This window comes from Hylobates moloch, unplaced genomic scaffold (genome assembly GCF_009828535.3).
Source record: "Hylobates moloch isolate HMO894 unplaced genomic scaffold, HMol_V3 SCAFFOLD_19, whole genome shotgun sequence".
Lineage (NCBI taxonomy): Eukaryota > Metazoa > Chordata > Mammalia > Primates > Hylobatidae > Hylobates > Hylobates moloch.
This window is the reverse complement of record NW_026652294.1, coordinates 58833860-58857496: the sequence shown is the minus strand read 5'-3', so window position 1 is coordinate 58857496 and position 23637 is coordinate 58833860. Positions and strand designations below refer to the sequence as shown.

The 23637-nt window shown below is 37.4% G+C and overlaps 1 protein-coding gene and 1 pseudogene across 5 annotated transcripts in view; one reads left to right on the top strand and one right to left on the bottom strand.

The window, feature by feature from the left end:
* Nucleotides 1-23637, bottom strand: part of SLC24A2 (solute carrier family 24 member 2) — a 275941-nt gene that overhangs the window by 173469 nt on the left and 78835 nt on the right. The gene's annotated exons all lie outside the window — the stretch shown is intronic.
* Nucleotides 7124-8221, top strand: LOC116459340 (uncharacterized protein C11orf98-like; annotated as a pseudogene).

Sequence of the window (23637 nt, the reverse complement as noted above, 5' to 3'; positions counted from 1 at the left end):
AAACATTTTTATGAAATTAAATTTCCCTGGCTAGTTATTGAAATTTATCTTATTTAAATGATTTAAGTTTATTCTAGCAAGTGCTTCTAAGGTGGAGATGCTAATACAGGTTGAGCATCCCTAATCTGAACATCCAAAATCTGAAATCCTCCAAAATCCAAACCTTTTTGAGCATGGACATGATGCCACATGTGAAAAATTCCACACCTGACCTCATGTGACAGTTCTCAGTCAAATTGCAGCCAAAACTTTGTTTTATGCAAAAAATTAACAAAAATATTGTATAAAATCACCTTCAGACTATGTGTATATGAAACATAAATAAACTTGATGTTGAGACTTGGGGTCTAATCCCCAAGACATATCATTATATATGTATATGCAGATATTTCAAAGTCTAAACAAAAAAATCTACAATCCAAAACACTCCTGGTTCCAAGCATTTTGGATAAGGGATAGTCAATCTGTATAGCTGTGTCTACAAAAATACAATGGTAACCAAGAAGACCTCTAAAACTAGATTTGTAAAATCTCCTTCAGCTCTAATATTTCATTTACTCATCCCTTCATCTTCAATGACTTCAGTCATTCATTTGTTCACTTCTTTTAGAGACTTCCTATGTGCCTTGCACTGTGCACTCTGGAGATATAAAGAGAAACAAAAGAAATTTCCTTTAGCTATAGTACATCAGTATGAAAGGTGGGAAGGGATCACAAATCCAAATATCAAATACACACAGAATTCACTCTCTGTATTGCAGAAGGAAAGGAATCCTGCCTAGGTGACATGGACCCACCCATAGAGACCTTTTGTATGGGAATTGTACCACAGCTCTAGCCCTTTGCTCACAAAGTATGGCATATCACACTTCCATTCATTTATAGTGGAAGACATGGAGGCACATAGAGGTGAGAGAACTTGTCAAAAGTCACAGAGCAAGTTAGAAGGCCAAAATCAGAATATACGGTCTATTGTAATATTTTCAACAAATGTATTGAGAACTTGGCAAGTGTCTGGCTTAGAACCAGGAATGGGGACTACAAAGATGAATAAGATGGAGTTCCTGCCTAGAGGTGCTTATGCTCTGGTGCTGGCAGTTCCCAGACTCAGGGGTTCTGGCAATTACTGTAACAGCTGATTGTCTTGGTACCTACTGCTGGGTTTCTGAGTACTGTGTTAGTACATAAACAAACGTAGAACTGCATGGGGACAAGAACGGCTGGCAAAGTAGACATGGGGAAACATATTCAGTGTGGTTGTAATCTGTAAAATGCAAATTCAAAGAAGAATTTGTTTCTACCTATTCATCTTGCAAAAGTCTTAAAAATACTCAAAATGGAGAAATTGGCTCTCTCATCCACTGCTATTGGAAATAAAAATTTTGTGTTTAGATACCAAAGTTACAGCATTATGTACAAGCTTATAACCAGGAACAATTATGTTCAACAGCAAGTGAATAATGTTTCACTAAATTAAGGTTACATTTATGCAATATTATGATACATGAGGCAGTTTCTTAAGATTACTTAATGACCTGGGAAAATATTCATCATCCAATGTTAATTAGAAAACCAGCATATTAAACTATATATGGCATGCATTTTCTGAAAACACTTTTCTAAAAATACAGTATGGATGCATATCTGTATCACAAACACTGGAAAGAAATGTATCAAATTAATACTTGTGATTATTTCTGGGTGGTGGTATTACAGATGATTTTTATTTTTCTCCTTTGTATGTTTTCCACATTTTCTGCAAGGAGATTCCATTATTTAATAATTTAGAAAAAATAAAAGTAAGTCTTAAATTTTTTTTCTGACTAGAAGATTCTCTGAAATAAACTAAACTGCTCCTGACTGGTTTCAGGACACCAATGACTCAGCCCCTTCTGGTTAGGACACACAGATGCACTAGAGAGGTCCTGAGACCTGAGCTCCATGACCCAGATTTGTTTTGCTGCTTACTGGCTGTGTCTTTCTGGGCAAAACAGTCCTGAGCCTCTGTAATTGTATTTGTAAAATGTGGCAATTGATGTCTGCCTCACAGATGAAGTTTAAAGACAGTATAAGAAAAATGCTTTGAAAAGTACTATATAAATGCAAGCTATGTCCCACCTGAGACATAGATAAGACAGAGTACACACTCAACTCCCAAATGACCAACTTCTTGGTTTTATGACATCACTTAAATGACAGAACCTCTTTGAGCCTTAGCCTCATAATTTGTCAACTAGAGATATTACCGGCTTCTTCAGAAGGTGGATGTGAACTAAACTCCTTTTGCAGGACTCAGTAAATGTTAGCTTTCTTCCTTTCTTAGGCTCTGTCTGTCCCCACTCCACTCTTACTCTGAAACAAGGATTTTAAAAAATGCTCTGGCATCAGCACTTTCTATTCTAATTTTAAAGTATATTATTTACTTTGATTTTTTTGATATGTTAAAAATGTATGGATTCTTTTTCCTTTCTCCACCCTTTTACGGTTTGGACAAACAGCAAACACAAAGTAGGCAGAACTTGGGAAAATCAATGTGAGGACTGTGGACAAATTTTATGGGGTCATTTGAGCCTGATGTCTTCCACAGAAAGCTCTGAAACTCTAAGCATTTTCCATTAGGGCAGGGAGAGAAGGAAGGGTGAGAACGTCCTTGCTTTGGAAGGCTGAAATTATTTCAGCAATTAGATCTCCCTAGATTCTGGATTTATCTAAATATACCTGTGACATTCTGTAAATGTGCAAAACTCAGAATTTCTCAGGCTTGGTTTCTGTAGTGTCAATTGACAACCACATGTCTTGAAATTTTGTTTCCTTTAATTAACCTTCTCCATTTTCAAATCAATTTTCTCACTTCCTCATGGTGTTACTGCTATTCTAAGGAATGCAGACCTAAGGGATCAACATTTCAAGACTCCAAAGGTTCGTATGCCAAGCCTGGAACTTTGTACACATAGATATTCAAGCATACTCGCTGTTCATTTTGTACACCCAAATTTAAAAATTAAAGGGCTAAGATTAAAGTATCAGAGGATTGAGTCCTAATTTACTATTTGAAATCTGGTCCACCTTGTATAAGAATCTTTTCTTTTCTTTTTTTTTTTTTTTGGAGACGGAGTCTCGCTCTGTCACCCAGGCTGGAGTGCAGTGGCGCAATTTCGGCTCACTGCAAGCTCCGCCTCCCGGGTTCACGCCATTCTCCTGCCTCAGCCTCTCCGAGTAGCTGGGACTACAGGTGCCCGCCACCACACCCAGCTAATTTTTTGTATTTTTAGTAGAGACGGGGTTTCACCATGGTCTCGATCTCCTGACCTCATGATCCGCCCGCCTCGGCCTCCCAAAGTGCTGGGATTACAAGCGTGAGCCACCGTGCCCGGCCAAGAATCTTTTCTTGTGGGAATGTTGAAGATTTTTGAGAAAGAGAACAACCCACTGAAGGCCCTCCCTGTTTAGGGAAGATTAACCTGTTAGGTGCTAGTAGATTGATCGAAGGGGATGATCTGCATGCACCATGACTGTGAAGACAGATTAAAAAGGAAGAGGCAGATAAAAGATGTATTGTAGCGGAATCTGCTAGTGCTGAAGTCCATTTTTCCAGAGTCTTAGCACTTCACTGTGTTCTGGTTGATTTCTAACTGCCAGTGTCTACCCACCTTTAGTTGAGTGCTAAAGAATTCATACCCCCATGCCAAGCAGCACTCAGTCAATGACTGGTAAGAGTTGATACATAAACACTCCAGCTCCCCTGCCCTTTGGGCGGAAGAACTCTGAGCTGTATTGTATTAGTTTCCTATTGTTGCTGTAAAAAAATTACCAAAAACTAAAGAGGCCTAAGGAAACATGAATTTATTACTGAACAGTTCTGGAGGCAAGTTTGAAATAGACCTTATTGGGCTAAAATAAAGATGCAGGTTTGAAGATAGTACACTATTGCTTTGAAGGATGCTGACTAACCTTCTGGTACAAGTAGACCCAAGCTGTGGCCAGCTTATTCTTTGAAGGAGCCTTCTTGAATTCCTCGTCTCTTTATAATCAAAACCAAGACAGGAGAATGTGCTGGTGAAAATTTCTCCACGCTATGCTGAAATCAATCATATCAGGCCTCATCTTAATCCCACTTAATTTAACTTAATCCTGCCATTTGATTTAATCCATCTAATTTAATCCCACTTTGGCACAATCCGAATCTAGAATACTTGAGTCAAATCATCTAATACTCCAAGACTAGCAGAAGCCTACCCTGGATGGAAAACGATAACAAAGTTACAAAGTACATAAAGTCAGAATCTCTTGTTTTTCATTCTGGCTATAAATAACCATATGATTTTAGACTAATCACTTAATCTCTCTCTGACCGATTTCATTTCTTCATGTAAAGACAGAATTAATAAAACTCCTTTTTTGAGAGATTTCAGAGTTAAATGGAAAACTCTGTGAACTTGCTTTGAGTTCTAATACAATAGCACTAATCATGATGATTCGAAGGACAGTAAACCTTTTGTTTTTCCCATGAATGCAGGTTTTAGTCAAATGCCAGCAAAGTATTCTCTGTACACTTGGTGCTCCTAAAATATTTATTGTTTTTCATAATGAAGAATAATGTCTTACGCAAAGTAATCTATTCACAAACTTTCTCCCAGTTGGAACTGATATATGTTGAGCCATCTCAGTTATTCTGATAAAGCCTCTCACTACATTTGTATCTAACTTCATCAGAAACAAATGATCTTCTCGATACACTTTGGGGTTCCCCAAGATTTAACAATGGATGGTGACTTGTCACATAACAGAACACTTGACTTTCTGCTCTATTTTAAATTACATTTGAGGTTTTTTTAATTGAGAATCTATTAAATCTAGGGCTTCCAGAACTGGTCTTCCAGTAGTTTACATACTAATAGCTACAATAACAACTGATCTCTGCATCTTGCATTACAGTTGGCAGTGGCTTCCTATAGTTAGATGTTGCCCAAACTTCAGTCATTTTTATAACATCAGCATGATATTTTGCCATATTTTCTTAATTTATGTGTTACTATTTACCAAGTGTTTTACCTTAAATTGAGTTACCTTTTAAAATTTAAATGTTTATTTAAAAAGTGAACTTCATATCACTACCACATCTGGAAAACCAATATTGCTTGCCATAAATAGAAAGTAAAAATTCATTGATTTAGTCATTCCATAAAGTATACATATAGCAAAACATCATGTTGTGCACCATAAATATATACATTTATATTTGCAAATAAAAAATAACAATTTTTAAAAAGAAAGTAAATAAATGCAATGCAATGAAAACAAAACAATATTGTTCAGTTCCTGCCTGATACTGTTGTTGGGTAAAGGTTCCTGAGCCTGAGATACATTGTTTTGTGTTTGTGTGTGTAAGTGTGTGTACTAGAGAGAAAGACAGAGAGAGAGACACTGGCATATCTTATATCAAATTTAGAGACAAGCTCTACATTGAGACTTTTGGTGAATTATTTAGATTTTTGGAAATGATATGATGGATTAGAATCTTAGTAAGCAGTGCAGATACTGTATCCATTTTACAGATGATAAAGCTAGGGCTCAGAGAGATTATATGACTTATTCCTTGAATACTCAGTTAATGGCAGAGCTTGGCTTCAAACACAAGCCCTTTCATTCCAAATCCTGTGCTTTCTCTATTGTACTCAAACCTTCTTGGAGTGAGAGGGGTTGCTGAGGGCTTAGATGAAGCACACTGAAGATCTATTCCCTCTGTCATTTATAATCCAGTCAAGGAGATGAGAGGGACCAAAGTCATATACTTAAGTTGTATCAAGAGAAAGTAGAAAAGTATGTTTTGAGATAATTGGCCCAAAGTATAATGGTGAAAATATTTAGCAAGTGAGCCCACTGTAAGTTGGACTATTAGGGAAGACTTTCTGGAAGAAGCAAGATTAAAACTCTTGTGTTGAAAGGTGGATAAAATTAGATGAATTGAAGATAGAGGTGAAACCATTTCAAGTGATAACAGTGCTTTGATCAGAATAATCAAAAATATCAAAGCTCTGTCTTGGTTCACTGCAGATAGGGGAAAATGCACATATATGACAGGAAGTACTATGGCTATATTTTATAGTCTTATGTTCTATGAAGTAGAATGAATCACTATTTTGTAATCCTTAAAAATAAATTATTTCCCTCAAAATATGTACGATTCAGCAAACTATCTACAGGACTTTTTCTCCTAAGGAAATAATGATAGATATATGCTAATATTTGTAAGAATGTGTCTCATCCTAGTGGGGCAATTGGAAATAACTCCAGTGTTTGATCATATGGGGCTTAGTTACATAAAATTAACTACATCAATACTGGGGACCCTGTGCAATCTCCAAAATAGATTTCAACTTTTGCTGCTAAAATGTGATCTGTGGACCAATATTTTCACCTTTACCTGGAACTTGTTAAGATTCAGTTTCTGATGCAGTAGGTCTGGGGTAGGGCCTGAGATTCTGCATTTCCAACAAGTTCTCCAGTGATTCGCACATGCATTAACATTTGAGAAGCAGAGGCACATGATTAATGACATGGAAAGATATTTGCAATTAAATGAAATAGGCTGATTTCATAAGAATTAGTTCCATATGATATTGGTAAATTTTTAAAAATATGCATACATTCACACATAAGAGAAGGAAATAGGGAAAGAGAGAGAGAGAGTGTGTGTGTGTGTATGTGCAAGACAGATGGCAAGAATATATATTAAAACACCAACAATGGTGAAATTACTGGAAATTATTTAAATCTTTTTCCTGTGTTTGTTTATTTGCATCTATTATGAACATGCCTCTCAAAATATAAATAATAAAACTATATTTTCAATTCCTTTTCTGTTTTCAGAATTTTACTGAGTTCTTTCTGGAAAAATAAACAGGAACCAAGAGGCTGAACTGGAAGAAAACAACTCACAGGGATTTAATCAATGTAACAAGAAACAGTCAGAAGAGAGAAAGACTTATAAGATAAGCATTTTCCAGTAAGTGTGAAGTAAGTCTGTGTAACCTTCATGTCCCTAGTGCTCTTGGAATTTATTTTAAAAACTAAACTTTTTTTTTTTTTTTTTTTTTTTAAGTAAGGCTATAAAGCTCCAGGAGCATAGACATTTTCAAAACTGCCAACTGGGAGAGTACTGTCAGGATGAAACAGATCGGTTTCCCTTAACAAGTATTTTTAGTGGTTTTACTCTGAGTTCTGATTGGGAATATTCCACCAATGTCACTTAGAAGTCGAAAGAGGATCCAGCTGCTTTGTCAGAATGATTCTTTGCCTGCCTTCTCCCTTGGAAAATTTACCTTAATCTTCATTCATTTCTGTGAGTTGTCCCCATTTGGGTGATCCCTTTGTTCTCAGCATATGATGGTAAGAAAAGGATTCAGATTCCAGCTTCACTGTTTCTTTGCTGCTGGGATGTTTAGGCAATGGAAGTAAGTAAAGATGATTAAATGAGATAATGCAAATAAAACATTTATTTTAAAGGAAATACTTAAAAAGTTGACTGATTGGGAACTGGCATTGTGGCGTGACTATGAGGACTCTCTGGGGAAAGATCAACTGGTCCCAAACAGAATTGAAGAAGAAGCTGTTCAGCCACCTGTGAGTATTGAACTGGGAGTGGCGTCCGAGGCACTGGGTGGTTGGGGCTGTGATAGACCAAGGGCTGATCATGCAGCACTACCTCAAGAAGCGGGCATCCAGTGCACGTACCAACATTATTCTGTCCAGGAAGAAGCACAGAAAACTTCTCCAGCAGATCCAGCTTGCCCGGAAAGAGAAGGCAGCCATGGAAGTGGAAGCCCCTCAAAACTAGCCAGGACTAGTAAGCCACGGCTCAAAAGGCAAAAGAGGACAAAAGCCCCCTAGGATGTAGAAATGAAGGACCTTGAAGATGAGAGCTAAACCTCTTCCTCTATAAGATTGTCAACCGGATCCAGAAGGACTCAGTGGTTGTTTCAGAGGACTTTGGCAAAAGCAGTGCCCCTTTTCACCACCAGATTTCCTCCTCCCTAATCCTCCTGTGGAAGGATGTCTTTGGGAGGGAAGAGGGTACAGAAGGGAGATTGGAGAGGGGCCTCTTTAGAAGTCAACTCCATTTGTAATAAAGCCCTAGCACTCTGAAAAAAATTTTTTGACTGATTAATTCATCATTCAACAACTGTGTACCATGTGACCATCATGTGCCCCTATGTGTAGAGGATGCAGATGATCCCAGACATGTTTCCTTACCTCAAGATGCTTTCAGGTAAGGGGACACAACCAAGGAAAACACAATTACCCTGCAGTGTCACAAGTGCCATGACAAGGAGAAGGCCAGGTATCACAGGGGCAAATAAGAGGAGTACTAGCCCTGTCAGGGGGGTGGTGGTGGTAAAGAAGTCTTCCTCATTGAAGTGACATCTACATTGAGATATGATGGACCAGTAGGTCTAGGCCAGGAATAGCTGAGAAGTTCCAGACAGTGGGAATAACACATTTACAGGTTCAAATATGAGAAAGAACACAAATGTTCAGGTGCTCAACAAACTAAAAGTGCTAGGATATGAGTCTGGGGAGGAAGGTGGGGCAGTAGAAAGAAGGAAAATGATACGAGGGATCTGTAGAGCCTGGTCATGAGTGGGCCTTGTCAGCCATGTGGAGGAAGTTTCACTTCATCCAAAGGGCTGTGGGAAAGATCAGGGTCAAATATGGTCTCATGGGGGTTTTAGGCAGATTGTTCTGGCCACAGGTGGAGAAAGACTGGAGACAAGCCAGGAGGACTGCAAATCAGCCAGCTAGGAGGGCACTGCAGGAGCACAGGGAGAAATGATACTACCCTCAAGCCAGTAGAAATGGATGACTATACATGAAATGAGATTGGTGATTAACTGGAAGTTGGGAGATGATGGAACAGACCCAGAGAATGTACTTAATAAATGCCTATTTTCTTTTCTTCTCCATAGAGATCTATTGGCCACTTTAGGCCAAGCAAAGATTAACCCAGTAGTAGCAGAAAAAATATTTTCTAGAAGCAAAATAACTGTGTGCTTAGCAGTTCTGTAAGTAAGGTCTGGGAATTCTTGAGGGTCACTGCATTTCTATTTGAAGGGACTGTGAGGTCAAAACTATTTTCATAACAATTCTAAGATGCTGTTTGCCTTTTTTGCTTTTATTCTTTCACAAACATGAAGTGGATTCTTCCAGAGGCTACATGACGTGTGATAATGCAATTGCTCTGACGGCTAAAGTTACATGTGCTTGGATTTTCTTGAGCTTTAAATTTGTCCCAGTTTCAATTTCAAATATAGTAAATACAGAAAGATATAGTCCCCATAACAAAAGCTCTTTGGGGTCCTCAATAATGCTTAAGAGTGTAAAAGAAACTTGAAGCCACAAAATTTGACAACCAATGCCATAAACATTTAAAGAACATTTTAAAGACATCCACTACCAAAAGCTTAAAAAAATTATGAGTGAGGATAAACTCTACTGATTGAGGAGCCTATTTCTTATCTTAGTTTTGTTGTCCTTTCAAATCTGAGCCGTTGCTGGCTTAATATAAAGATAACGCCTAGGATTTCATTTCTAGAAGAACACATCCAACTAACAAAATCAAAGCACATATCATACAATTTACTAAGTAGAAATGTGAAATCCATGCCCGCAATTCTGAATATACTTTGTTCTTTAAACTTATTTTTAAAGTTGGAAAACAGAGTCACTGAGTAATACTCATATCTTAGAACAAAATCTCTGTTGTGTAGGCAGAAAGGCAAAATAGAAGTGACAGTGTGGGCAAGTGGAAAATAACACAGTGAAGAGAAATGATACAAACTAGACTCAGAACCAGAGCTCTAAACGCAAGTTGCCAACCCAAAAGGCCTTCAGGATCCCCTATGAACCATTATTTCAAAAAAACAAGGGCAGTTGGCGAGCCAATCAAGCATAAATCTAGTAGTCATCCACACATCATTTGAAGAGGCCTGGAGACAATGGAGGACAGTTTTCTGTGCCCCTGAACAATACCAAAGTGGCTGCCCTTCCAAGATGTCAGTAGGCGTCTCAGCACAAAAAGTCCGGGGAAGGTCAGGATAAGAGCAATACAGAAAACGGCTCCAGAGACTGAGGTCAGTCAGAGTTCCATGCTTCGGACGAGGATTCCATATGGCTGTTAGGAATGTGATGTGGCTAGTACACTGGAGGAAGTGAATGCTTAATTTTATCTCATTTTCACTAATATAAATTCAAAGAGCCATGAGTCTAGTAATGACCACACTCGAGAACTCTATTCCAGAACTTTAGTGAAATGATCTTTCCAACCTGTGGAGAGCCAACTCTAAGATCTCCCATCACGGTGCAAGACGGGTTTGAATGTACTCTTCAGGTAAACACATATGTGAAATCCTTGTCTCCCACCAAAACCCAGTCGGCTTCCTAGGACATCTGCCAGCAAAGCCAGCTGGTTCTCCTTGGGGAGTTTGGAATAGGAGCTTAGTAAAGAGGGAAGCAGAGCAGACAAATGAGAGGCAGGAGTCTTGCCTGTTACCCCATGTGACCTGGCCCTGAGCTATCTTCCAAATTCTTTCCCTGATCTGTAGCTGCTTGTCACTGTGCTCCAGCGACACACACCCTCTAGTTCTTCCTTGAATATACCAAGCAAGTTCCCATCTCATGACCTATTGTGTTTATTTACTTTCTTCTTATCCTGGAATGCTCTTTCTCCGGATCAGGGTTTCTTAACTTCAGTGCTAGTGACATTTTAAGCTGGATAATTCTTTGCTACAGGGACCTGCCCTCTGCAGCATGGGGTGTTTAGCAGCATCCTTGTTCTCTATCCACCAGATGCCAGTACCATCCTTCCCCCAGTTGTGACAATTAAAAACTTCTCCAGACACCAAACGTCCCTGGAGAGGCAAAGTCACCCTGGTTAAGAATCACTGCCCTAGATATCTGCATGATTCACTTTCTCACTTAATTTAGTTCTGTACTCAGATATCACCTCCAGGGAATCTTTTTCAAAACCCTATACCTCTCTGTCCCCTTTCCCTGTTTTATTTTTCTTCCCAGTATTTGTCACTAGCTAACATCATATCAGATACTTCTTTGTTTCTTGTTTCCTTGCCTGCTTTATTTACTGCTATATCCTAGCACCTAGTATCTAGTTGATTGGTAGATGCTTTATAAATATTTATTGCATGAATGAAGGAAGGAAGTACCTGTGCCATTTGTAAGGTCAAAAGAGAGACAGGAAGTTTTCATTCTGGGAGAATGGACACATGTCACAAGCAGAAAAGCTTTAAGTCAATTTAGCTATTAAAATCTGTATTGGTTGTTATATAACAATGATAAGGCTTTAGGGCATTTTCTAATAATGGGCATACTTTTACTGACCTTCTCTAAAATTATGCTTTGAATGCAAAAATAAATTATAATTTTAAATGTATTTGTCAACCACTTTTATGAATAGTATGCAATTTTGAGACCTAAAATTGCGATCATTTCATATCATCAAGAATCTATGTTCTTACCTGATTTTAACATTGACGTCTATTTGCCTTTGAGCAAAAGACATTTTGATAATGAGAAGAAGGCCTGATGAAAGGCCTGCATTTTCCGTCATAGTTATAAATTGAAAATGTGTTTCCAAGAGGGTTTTATTAGAATTACTGCATGTAAGCCTATCAATTCAGTAACTCCAGCCCTAGGAAATTTAATCATGTGCTGAAATCCTTACTTACTGGTAAGATTGAGACTTTTTTTCCCCCTGATGATTTGTTATAATCTTTCTGAATTCCTCAAGAATACTAGACTAATTTATAAGATGCTGACTTTCTTCTGGAAGAACTGTAAATATTCAAAAGAAATTACAAGCACCAAGTAAATTGCACATTTTGGAGAATAAGGGAAGAATATCCCCAAACTGTTGGTAGATGGTCAGAGTATTCTACAACCTGGATCTAGCCAATTATTAAATGAAGTTCCATAATACCTCAGCTCCTAAAAATCTCCAGGGACTAAGAACTTCTGAATATATTAACTAGAATTTTTAAAAGTTAAGTAATTCTACTTTCACATTTTCAAGGTTTTTACCGACGAAAGTCTTTCTACAACAACACACACTGCTATCCTTTTTAATAATAGAAAATCTGGAACTCTGTGTGTGTGTGTGTGTGTGTGTATGTGTGTGACCTATGGCCACCCTTTTGTGAAGCTGTGCATATGCACAAACAAGGGTGGGTGCAAGTCTCAGAATTAGGACCCCAAGGGTGGCCCTACAAGTTGATTCCTCTTCCAGATGGGGCGCAGCACTCACAGAACCATAAACGCAGCATCCTAAGCCTGCCTTGTAAAAAAACTGACTGCTGAATCAAAGACCAAGAGCAGCCCTTGCCTTTCAGGGTTATCTTGATTCTTTAAAATAAAATAAAATAAAATAAAATAAAATAAAATAAAATAAAATAAAATAAAATAAAATAAAATAAAATAAAATAAAATAAAATAAAATAAAATAATCATCATCTTTACTTCTGTTTCTAGAGTCTCGTCAACTTTTCAGTAGTCCTCTAAACCTTGTTTGTGATTTCTACAGTCAGCCATTTTGGCAACCCACATCACTTACCTTTTCCCTTCACTATTTGAATGGAGGAGGAGCATTCCTTATGAGTCATTTGAGAACTAAAAAAAGTTTTTTGTGTGTATCTATGTAAGGTATACAACATGATGTTATGAAATACATATGTAGAGTAAAATGGTCATTACAGTGAAACAAGTTATGATATCTATCATGTCACAGAGTTATCCATTTCTCCCCTCTGTGGCAAGAGCAGCTATAATCTACTCATTTAGCAAGTATCCTGAATACAGTATGCTATTATTAACTATAGTCTTCATGTTGTACATTAGATCTTTAGACATGTTTGTCTTACATATCTGCTACTTTGTACAGAGATAGAGAATAAACAGTGGTTCTCAGGGGTGGGGTGGAGAGGAAGGAAATGGAGAGATGTAAGCCAAATGATACAAAGTAATCCAATAATTTATGTGAGAAGAAGTGGGAAAAGTCTATTTCTAAGGTGCCTCAACCTTTCCCCCTAACTCCATCCTTACCACCACCACCACCAAACACCGTAATAATAATAATAATAATCAGGAAATTAACACTTCTAGACACCTGATGCCAGACTACATTGTTTTTGAAGTATTTCCCAATGTCAAGCTTTGAACAGAATTATAGATACCTACAAAACACATTTTCGTGAACAAGTTTGAGTGTTTTATATAGTATTTGCAAGGAATATCAAAGTCCTCTTGTATTTTCTTTTATAGTATTTTGCTTTCTGAAAAATATCTCAGTTGATACATCGACAGGCAGAAAGATGATCAAAGATATTAACCCTGCCCCTTCAAGATTAGAGTCATAATTGCCTAGCTGGAGAGAGGCCGAGTATCCTCAAGTAGGACTCAGGTTTGAAATAATATTTCCCTGAAGGTACAAAAAAATTATGGAACCCCTTGGGAAGCATTCCACATCCATCTGTGTATTAGCTTGTTCTTTGGAATCAACACTATGGCTCCTCAGATACCTCGGTGCTAAGGATTTTTTCTGAAAGTTGAAAGTTTTATTTTTCTACAAGACCAGTCCCTGTAGGCACAGTCAACCTGTCCTCATTGCGTTTGAACCCAGGCACATTCCACAAGGAAGCTAGCAAATGTGACCAAGCCACACCATTACATGCTCCTCAGAGGGCTGGAGAGTACTTATAAATGCATTCTCTTGAAGAAAGAAGCAATTGGCAATTTTTATACAGCTGCATTATATGCTGATTATTTACAAAGCCTAAAACCAAGCAAAGTACCTAGCAGAAAATACCCATGCATTATTCAACTAATACAAATCTGTGGTTTTTCTAATTTGCTCTTCAAAACATGTCTTTTCAAGTTGTTTTGAGTGGGGGAGGAGAAAAGTATTCTCTCTTTTCAGGGACAAAAACTCAAATAAAAGAGGTACCCCCATTCAGCTAATCATGGCAGCTTTAACAATATATGGGCAAAATACACAACAAACTTACAAAATTAGAGGCTTTATGAAGAGCATCCCTTTATAACCAAGTTATTTTAGAACAGAGAAAGATAAATAATCTACTTATCAGGCTAGGTTTTCCAGGCTTTCCCATTCCAAGTCACTCCTATGTTTTCTTTCCCTCTTTTTCTATTTCTCCCTTTTGCCTTTCCTAATCCATGTACAACAAGATACCATGTACAACACGCTTACCCTATTTAACTGCACATGTTCACAGTATTCTACAGTCAAAAGCTCTACTTTTGCAGCAACTTTTTATTGCTGAATGCATTTTATCCTGATTACATGACAATGATGATGGCTTACTCATTATTTCATTCAGCATACTTATTGTGGGCTTACTATGTGCCAGGAAATGTATGGGTCCCAATGATAGATAGAACAGGGTTCCTAGCTTCATGGAGCTCCTATTCGCTGGTTAACTACATGTATGAAGGCTTTCAGTAAATTTTCTTTGCAGTGACATTCTCCTGTGATCCCAGGGGAGATTTGATTTATCCTCACATTAAATATGACCCTCCTGAACGACACGGTGGTGTTCTTTTAGGGCTGATGTCTTATATTTGCCTTTAGGCCAATCATATCTGGAGAGACTGCTGAGACCTAGAATAGCTTTTTGATAAGCCCCTTTGCCTACCTCCCCTATCTGACCCTTTCTTTCTTACAGGCTCTTGGTGTGTACAGTTTATAGCCACTCTCATCACCCCCATTCCCATAGTCTCTTTTCCTTTCCTATTCTTCTGTTGTTTGCCACATGTTTTCTGCTTTTTTATCTTTCTTTTGTCTTGGCCATGTCTGAATGCTTTCAGTCTGGTCCATCAATGGCACTACTATAATCTCTGAGTTTCCAGGTCTTCTTAGTTGCTATTGTTATTTTTGTATGCTTAAAGGCTGGGTAAAATATTCTTTACAACACACATTCATTGGTTCCACCACTGTTCCTTTCTCCCCCATCAAACATAGTTCAGTGCTATTCCAGATGTTTGAAGCTGTTTGTGATCTGATATCTGAGTTCTGGATAATGAAATACTGCAGCTCACTTTGCCAGAGACAGTGAGAGTTCTTCCCGAAATATAAGGTGGATTCACAATATTTGATAAGATGTAGAGGCGGAATTAGAAGGTAACAGTTAATGACTAGCACCCTGGAAAACAGGCCAAAGGGCTCCAAGTTTTGCAGTGTATTTCTATGCAAACTTGAGCGCATATTGTGCTGGTTCACTGATTCTCAAGTTTTCAGAAAAGAAAATGGGAATGTTAGATCACAAAGAGAGATACACTAAGGTTCCACAGGAAGAAGATGCCTCACAAGTAGACCAGTACACTCCAGTTTATTTTGAAATGGTGGTGGAATGAAATGGTTAGGTAAGTTTAGTTCTTTGATTAACCAAGAATTACCATATGCACTATAGATGAATTTCTAATTTTTAAATAATCAGGATAAAATGCATTTATCAATAAAAAGTTGCTGCCAAAGTGTTTGCCTCAGAGGTCATTAAGAACAGTGACCCCACTAAATGAAAATTCCACTAAAAACTTTAGTTACAAGAAGAAAATCCTACATGTGTTAAGATCTAATCAGATTGGGATGTCTAAAGACAAAAATAATGGCCAGATGATTTAAAGGTTTTTTTTTTTTTTAAGATGGAGTCTTGCTCTGTTGCCCAGGCTGGAGTGCAGTGGCGTGATCTCAGCTCACTGCAACCTCCGCCTCCCAGGTTCAAGCGATTCTCCTGCCTCAGCCTCCCGAGTAGCTGGGATTACAGGCACATGCTGCCACACCCAGCTAATTTTTGTATTTTTAGTAGAGATGGGATTTCTCCCTCTTGGTAAGGCTGGTCTTGAACTCCTGACCTTGTGATCTGCCTGCCTTGGTGTCCCAAAGTGCTGGGATTACAGGCTTAAGCTACCATGCCTGGCTGATTTAACACTTTTTTTTTTTTTTTAGACAGGGTCTGGCTCTGTCACCCAGGCTGGAGTGCAGTGGTGCAATCTCAGCTCACTGCAACCTCTGCCTCCCAGGCTCCAGCCATTGTCCCACCTCAGTCTCCTGAGTAGCTGAGACTACAGGTGTGCATCACCATGCCTGGCTATTTTTTTTTTTTTTTTTTTTTGTAATTTTTGTAGAGACAGGGTTTCACCATGTTGCCCAGGCTGGTCTCGAAATCCTGAGCTCAAGCAATTGGCCCACCTTGGCCTCACAAAGTCTGGAGATTACAGGCATGAGCCACTGTGCCCAGCCAATTTAACACTCTTATAGGATCACATGTTACTTGGACTGACACCTGTGGCTCTTACTGGCAGCCAGGCTTATGGTCACTGCATCAGGGACACTGAATGACTAGACCTTGACATGAATCTCATACATGTTCAAATGCTTACATAAAGTTTCCATTGTGGGAAGGCATCCTTTTAGTTCATTGAAAGATGACCCCTTTTCAGTCCTCTTCAACTTCTGGAACTTTAAAGTGTGGTGTCAACTTATTTCCCTCATGACTCTCTCTGAATTTATGCTGGTTTCTTGCTTTTTGAGATTTTAGAGCTGGTCTGTGAAAGTGGGACACATTTCCCTTGACACATTTCAAACTATTTGAGAAAGAAGAATCCATATGCAATAAGCTGTCACACTGAATATTAGAAGAAAGCAATCAAGTCCTTTGTAAAAGGAGTCTCAGTCACCTCTCTTCTACCTCTACTTCATATAATACCACAAATTGCAAGGCTCCTGAGGAGTCTTCCTTCTGGGCATAAACTGCTAAGACTTTATTGCTTGAAGAAGTTTTCTGGGGCGTAGTTTGCTAGCCTGGTGCTCATAGTCACAAGACATTCTTTTCCTTGGTTACTACCATTGAGCTTTGGGTAGGAGCATCTCATTATTCCTCTGGGGACTTATTACAACACTCTTGTCACCAAATTAGTAGACAAGAAAGTGTGGCTAAGATGTTAAAAGCTTGTAGATAATTTGCTACCTGGTTCTAATTTCTTTAGCACTATTATTCTTGTTCTTGTCTGACCTAGACTACTCCACATCATTTTTTGCTTTATCTGAGTTCTTTACAACACTCTCAGAGAGGAGTTCTGCCTTTAACCATATTGCTTCCTAGACTTTTGTTGTACAGAGTGAGAGCTGAGGCTGAGAAACGAGAGGAACTGGACTGCTTGAGAGTTTGCACTTAAAACCTCCATTAATGATAGAGGAGAAAGGGCCCAGAAGGTTGAGATGCAGAGCAGAGAAAGAATGAACCAGCCTGGGTTGCACTTAGGAATTTATGGAAAGTTTCATTTTTTTAATTAAGGTCAAATCTCGAGTACTTACAAGAATATCAGCAAGTTCACTGATTAAATAAAAAGGAATTTCAAACTAGACAAACTTCATATAACTACCTCGATGGCTGAGAAGGTTTTTATCTCATGTTTTTATTTATCCTTTTGAATCATGCTCTCTTTGGGTTTCCATTAGTTGCACATAATAGAATTGATCACACCTAGAAACTGTGTTCATCAATGCACACACAAAATATATACATACATTGTTATGTGATTTCAAGAAAACCACAGTAGCTTTCATGGTCTCAGTCTTCAACTGAGGTAACTCTGAAGTCCTTCCAAATCCCACTGAAACTCTATGATATGATTCACATAATGAAATTTCTACAGAGGCTGGGAAGTGACATAAATGAATGAACTAGGCTGGAGGTAAACCGAAAAGGCTATGTTGCTAGTACTATTAGGTTGGTGCACAAGTAATTGTGGTTTTCACCATTAAAAGTAAGTACCAACCTAATATGATCAAGAAATGTAGGTAACCCTGTCTTTGCTATATTGCCTTTTTTTCTATTAAACATTTAAATTTGTAATTTACTTTTTTTAAATTTCAGCGTGTACCTCCACTATCTAAAATAAATGTTGAAAATATTACATCTTAAGAACTCTTGGGTGTGCCCCACAAAACCCAACCACACTGATCTGGGGCTTTGGGGACATCACTTTGACTTATTCTTAGAATCTACAATAGTTTACCAGACACTGAAAGAGCTGCAGAAGATGGTACACAAACTGTTCAACAATGGCGTGAAGATGAAAGTGCTGAGACACCATGGTCTGAAAATTCAAGGTGGAATTTCACAGTGAACACACGGATCATGAGCCCTGAATGAATTCCTAACTGGTCCCTGAGCGTTGTTAAACTGTGGAACTGCTAGAAGAAAGCTGTAGCTGTCCATGGTGCTTAAGAAATTTCCTCAATGCTGGAGTCTCAGAGTCTGTGGTATAGAAATACTTTACACTGAACATATTTTACATTAACAATTACAATGACAACACCCTCCCCCCCAGAAAAAATCACCTTGATGTGGCTCAAAAGGATTCAATATATTTCTGACTCATCTCAATAACAAACACTTAAATAGAAACTCATATTCTTGATTTTCCTTTTGTAGTTCTAAAACAATTTATATGTGGAATGGTGTGTGTGTGTGTGTGTGTGTGTGTGTGTATGTATGTGTGTTGTATCTCTAAAAGCTTCTACCAGCATCACATATTTCCTTGATGTTAATATTTTCATGATTTGATTGTCTACATTCCCAAAGTATAGTGCTTGACACAAGTGACTGTTTAGGTACCAGCAATTCTGCTGTGGAGTGGGTATAGGAACATCAGTTTCTGATCCTTCTTCCTGTAAGTTTAACTCCATGGTAATAATTACCTTTTAAAAATTTAAGAAAAATCACTGTTGTTCAAAGTAATGGGATTTAAAATTCCTCAGAATAAACTAAAAAGAAAGAAAGAAGTTGAAAAATCGCATCTAATCCCCAAAATTTCCAACTCTGAAAATCCCACTTTAAAAATACAACTCACCTGGTTTATTTTAAAATGAAACATCAATTCTGTATATTCATAGAGACCTAGAGCAAAAGGATTTCAGCTGGATTTCAGTTACAGTAACCCTTTCCACCATAAATATTCTAAAATGCTGACCCTCTGTTGATACTGGCTAGAGGGATTTTTGTGTGTATTTGAAATTACTTATTATTTTGGAGCTAGTGCTTTAATTTGATTGGTGTACCAACAACAAAAGAGAGGACAGAAATATGTGCTCCAATATAACTAAACATTAAAGTCTTCTTTCCTTTTTCACAATGAAGTTTTAAAAGCTTTAACCATGAGATGATAAATCTGATAAAATCAGGGCAATTAATAAAGAAATTAAATAATAAATGAAAAGAAATCTTAAAAAGCATTAAAACAGGAGGCTCTTTAAAATGTCATTTAATCCCCATTATTTCAGATGCTTTATGTGTCTTCATCACATCATTCCTATGACTCTCTAATGAAACAGCTCTACGGTCCTAAATTAATCATTCCAACGCATAATAGCCTTCATTTCGAGAATAGTTTCATCCTATTTAATCTTTGCCATGTAAAGTTTATTTCCTTTGTGAACCTTTATGTTTGTGTATTGATAGAGAAAACATTGTCATTATTCTTCACATAACAGAAAAGTCACTAAATCAGTGAGGTTCATTGCTTTTTTTCAGATAAATAGACCTCGTATTTTAAAACTCTCTTTGTCTGTCTTTTACTCTCCATCTTCTAATATAAGGTTATTTTGCATAATACTTTTCCAAATTCCTCATACCCCATTGGTTATGCAATCCCTCTTGAGAGGGGAAAGCATCCTAGAGACTACCTGCCAGATGCTATTATAGTTTTTGTACATGTTACTTCCATGGTCTTGCTCAAATCCAAATGGAAATTATAGAGGAGTATTTAAGTAGTTCTATGTATAGTAGGGAGTGGGTGCTAATAGATTTCCTTAGGTGAAAAAACCTGGATTTCAGAATGCTGAAACAGAGGAAATCAGATACCATCTTCAAGAGTGTTCTTTTAGAAAGTTTATGAGATTATCAATTCTCTTGAAGTAATAAAAAGATAACTCTTCATAGTTGTTAACTGAGCTGAACTGAGAATGCTAGGTTCAACATATATTTTGGTATCACTTTAAAATAAAAATATTATGACTTACTATATAATAACAAATAAAAATCCTGTCTCCTTTGGCACTATTATATCTTTGACAGAAAAGATGAAAATAGTTGATTAATATTTGGTTTGTAGTTCTGATGGTATACCTAAAAAGTGCAGGATAAGTCAAGATAATCCTTAAAGGAATCATGGGGTATTTATCAGAAAGAACCAGTTAATAATGTTACAAAATGCCCATTAGGCACAGGCATGTGAATTAGGTTCTCTGGGAAGTTAAGAAATAGGATATTAAAAACAAAACAAAACAGGATATTCAATCCCTATCTTCAAGGTACTAACTCTCAACTTGAAGAGCCTATGCAACAGAAATTCCAGTGTCAGCATCATATGACAAAACAAAAAAGAAGATGACCCCCAAACCATCTTAGCACATATGTATTATTGACTTTGGCTGGGAAGGACAGGCAGAGGGAGAAATGTCAAAGAGTTTCTAGAGCATTTGGAGGTGCTAGACCCAGGTGAAGCTCGTATGGAAAGATAGATTTTGACTAATGTTGTGAAAGGCTATTTTCTTGTCCTAATAGAATCTGGAAGGTCACCTCTGAAAGTAATGAAATTCTTTCTGCACTGCAATAAGACTGTTCAATTTTTAATTCAAGGAAAATCCCAAAGCAAATGGCACATAAAATATTGGGGCTTGGGGGTGGTAGTGATAAAATTATCAGCAAAATTTAAAGACCTGTCAATCTAAGCATGCACATGGATCCATTTTAAAATAAATTATATTGTTTTTAAATGACAGATGCCATTTTTATCATGCACATTCCTGCAACTTAATTTACAATAAATCTCCAAATAGCTTAAGGCAATTATTTTAGGTGGTGCTTTATCTAGCAGTCATGTAATTTGCTTTCTTATTCTATTTTTGTTGCCCAGAAGTGAAGGAGTTTTAATGTATTTCATATTTCTGCTAACAACAAAGAAAAATAAGATGCACCAAAAAAGAATGAGCCCACAGAACATCTAGTACTCTTCCCTCATTTAAAAAAAATATTTAATAGAGGTGTTTCTATTCCAACCATTCTATCATATTCCATTTAATTTACAGTCAAGGTCCCCCACCAAACCATCTTAAGCCATAAGCTGTGTCTTGCATCATCTCATAATGACTTTAACATAGACCCTGTGAAATAAGCAATTTTTGCCATATGACTTTAGGATCGAGTATAACACTAGAAGGGACTCCAAGAAATATCGGGGCTATTACCTTGTGTCCCAGTATAGTTGAATCAGATATGGACATGTTATTTACTGTCTTACTCGTAGAATTCTTCTTGAAGCCTAATTTCAGGAGAATTTCTAGTAATAATTAATAATAGAAGTCCAGGGCCAGAAGCAAAGAGAGAAAAAAAATTATAGCGAAATTTGCAGCTCAAAAAGTTTTCTTCTACATCATACTTCAGGACAGTAGTTAACAAAAAAAGCTTAATTGGACAAACATTTTTTGAGAGTCTACTAGATACTGAGTACTGTATAAGGTATCTCTCTGTTGATGTGAGCATTTTGCCATACTATTTTTTATTAAAATTTACATTTGTTGGAATGCATTTAACTATTTATATGTCTTTAATTTATAACCTAACTCATGATACAATCTGATTTGTGGTACACTCATAATAATGTCGACACCATTATAATTTTTGCCATAATCTCATAATTTAATTTCCTATATAGTGGTATCAATACTGACACAATTGTTGCACCTGGGAGCGAATGTTAATGCTTTTGGAGAAGAATTTAACAGCAAGTCCTTCCGGAAGACTTCTTTTTTGGATAATTCAGAACTACAAAGTTTGGTGGATACAGAATCATGATTAATCTCACACTTGGTTAAGTGCACAGCTGATGTTGCTCAACCAGACTTAATAAGGAATGCCAGGAAGAGAATGATGCTTCTACACAGCAGCATGTGATAACAGCTGTTTTCCAAACATGACACAATCAGAGCAAGTCATTATCTTTGAGAAAGGTGATGCCTTCAAAGATTAAAGATTCAATAAATATTTGAAAGACAACTTTGCACAATTTTGATTTGTAAAAGATGAACTGGGGAAATGTCTAAACAACTTGACATGCCTTTTGCCTTTTTTGGAGTGTGGGTAGAGGTTGGGAGGAGACCCTGCTAACATTATTAATACAAGGTCTGATATTTTACTTCCTTTTCAGTAAAACAATGCCAAGTGTCTTTACGACGTTTGTAAATGGAGAACATTCAGCTTATGCCCAATCTAATTACCTCCAGATGCTTTTAATTCCAATATACCCACATTATTAAGTTCAGGAAAAATTCATTCTTAGTTAAAAAGGGAAATAAAAAATATTTAAAGTCTTTCAATTTCTGGTTTATGCACAAACTTTGGCATATTTAGAAGTTTAAACCTCTTTGAAACCAATAGGGTGTATTTCAAACACAAACACCAGTTAGATTAGATACCATTAAAGGGAGACTAATAAGCAAACTACAGTTAAATCCAAAATCCTATACAACCTCAAGCACCAGTCAAATCTCACCTCTTCCTTGTAGCCTCCCCAACACTCCTTGCCAGAGGAGCTCACGTGCTTCACAACCTTTCCAGCCCTGGTCTGCACCATCCAAAACCTCTGTCTTATACTGTAGTTATATTTATCCACTATCGTGCATGCCAGTGGGGTAATTTTGTACCCCTAGAGGCATTTTGCAATGTCTTGGGACATATTGATTGTCCCAACTGGAGAGTGCGTGTGCTACCAGCATCTAGAAGGTGGAGACCAGGGATATCGCTAAAGATCCACAGTGCTCAGGTCAGTCCCCCACAACAAAGAAATGGTGCTCGGGCTGAGAAACCCTGATTATATCCTGCACACTGTACACCTGGTAAGTAGTTAATTTTATATTGCATGTTATAATTACATATAACTCAATCAGTTGTTTTCTCAGTAGCTAAAAGAGTGAATGCCAACCCAAATGTGCCTCCCCCAGAATAAGTAAATAGTTTAGGTAAGAATTTGGCTCAACATTTTATTTTTATTCTATTTTGGCTTAGGATGAAATGCATACAAACTCTGTTGAATGTTTTGATAAAAACTTTCAGAGTTGGAGGTAAACTGTCTTCATAATAAGCTATTTTCCTAGGGCTTCATTATATACACCACAGCATTTTATGTGCACATTTATTTTTGCCACTTTAAAGGAAATATATGCAAGAATATAATGAGATGGCATATGAATAAAGATTGCAGTATTAAAAATACATATAAAGGCCACCATGACTGCAATTTTTCATGAGTGAGAATTTGGTGAGAATAGTTTACACGCTCTCCTCAATGTTTCTAAAGACACAACACTGAATGGAAGTAATATGGACCCACAGATCAGCACTCAATGTAGCATATCTTAGAGCAGTTTTTTCCTTACTCCCAGGATACACAGCTGCTGCCCATATTCCCCTCTGGGGTACAGTTATGTCAGACTTGAAAGAAAAACCCAATTCCTGCTCTGCCCTGGTCCTTTTATATCCAGACGTACAGAGC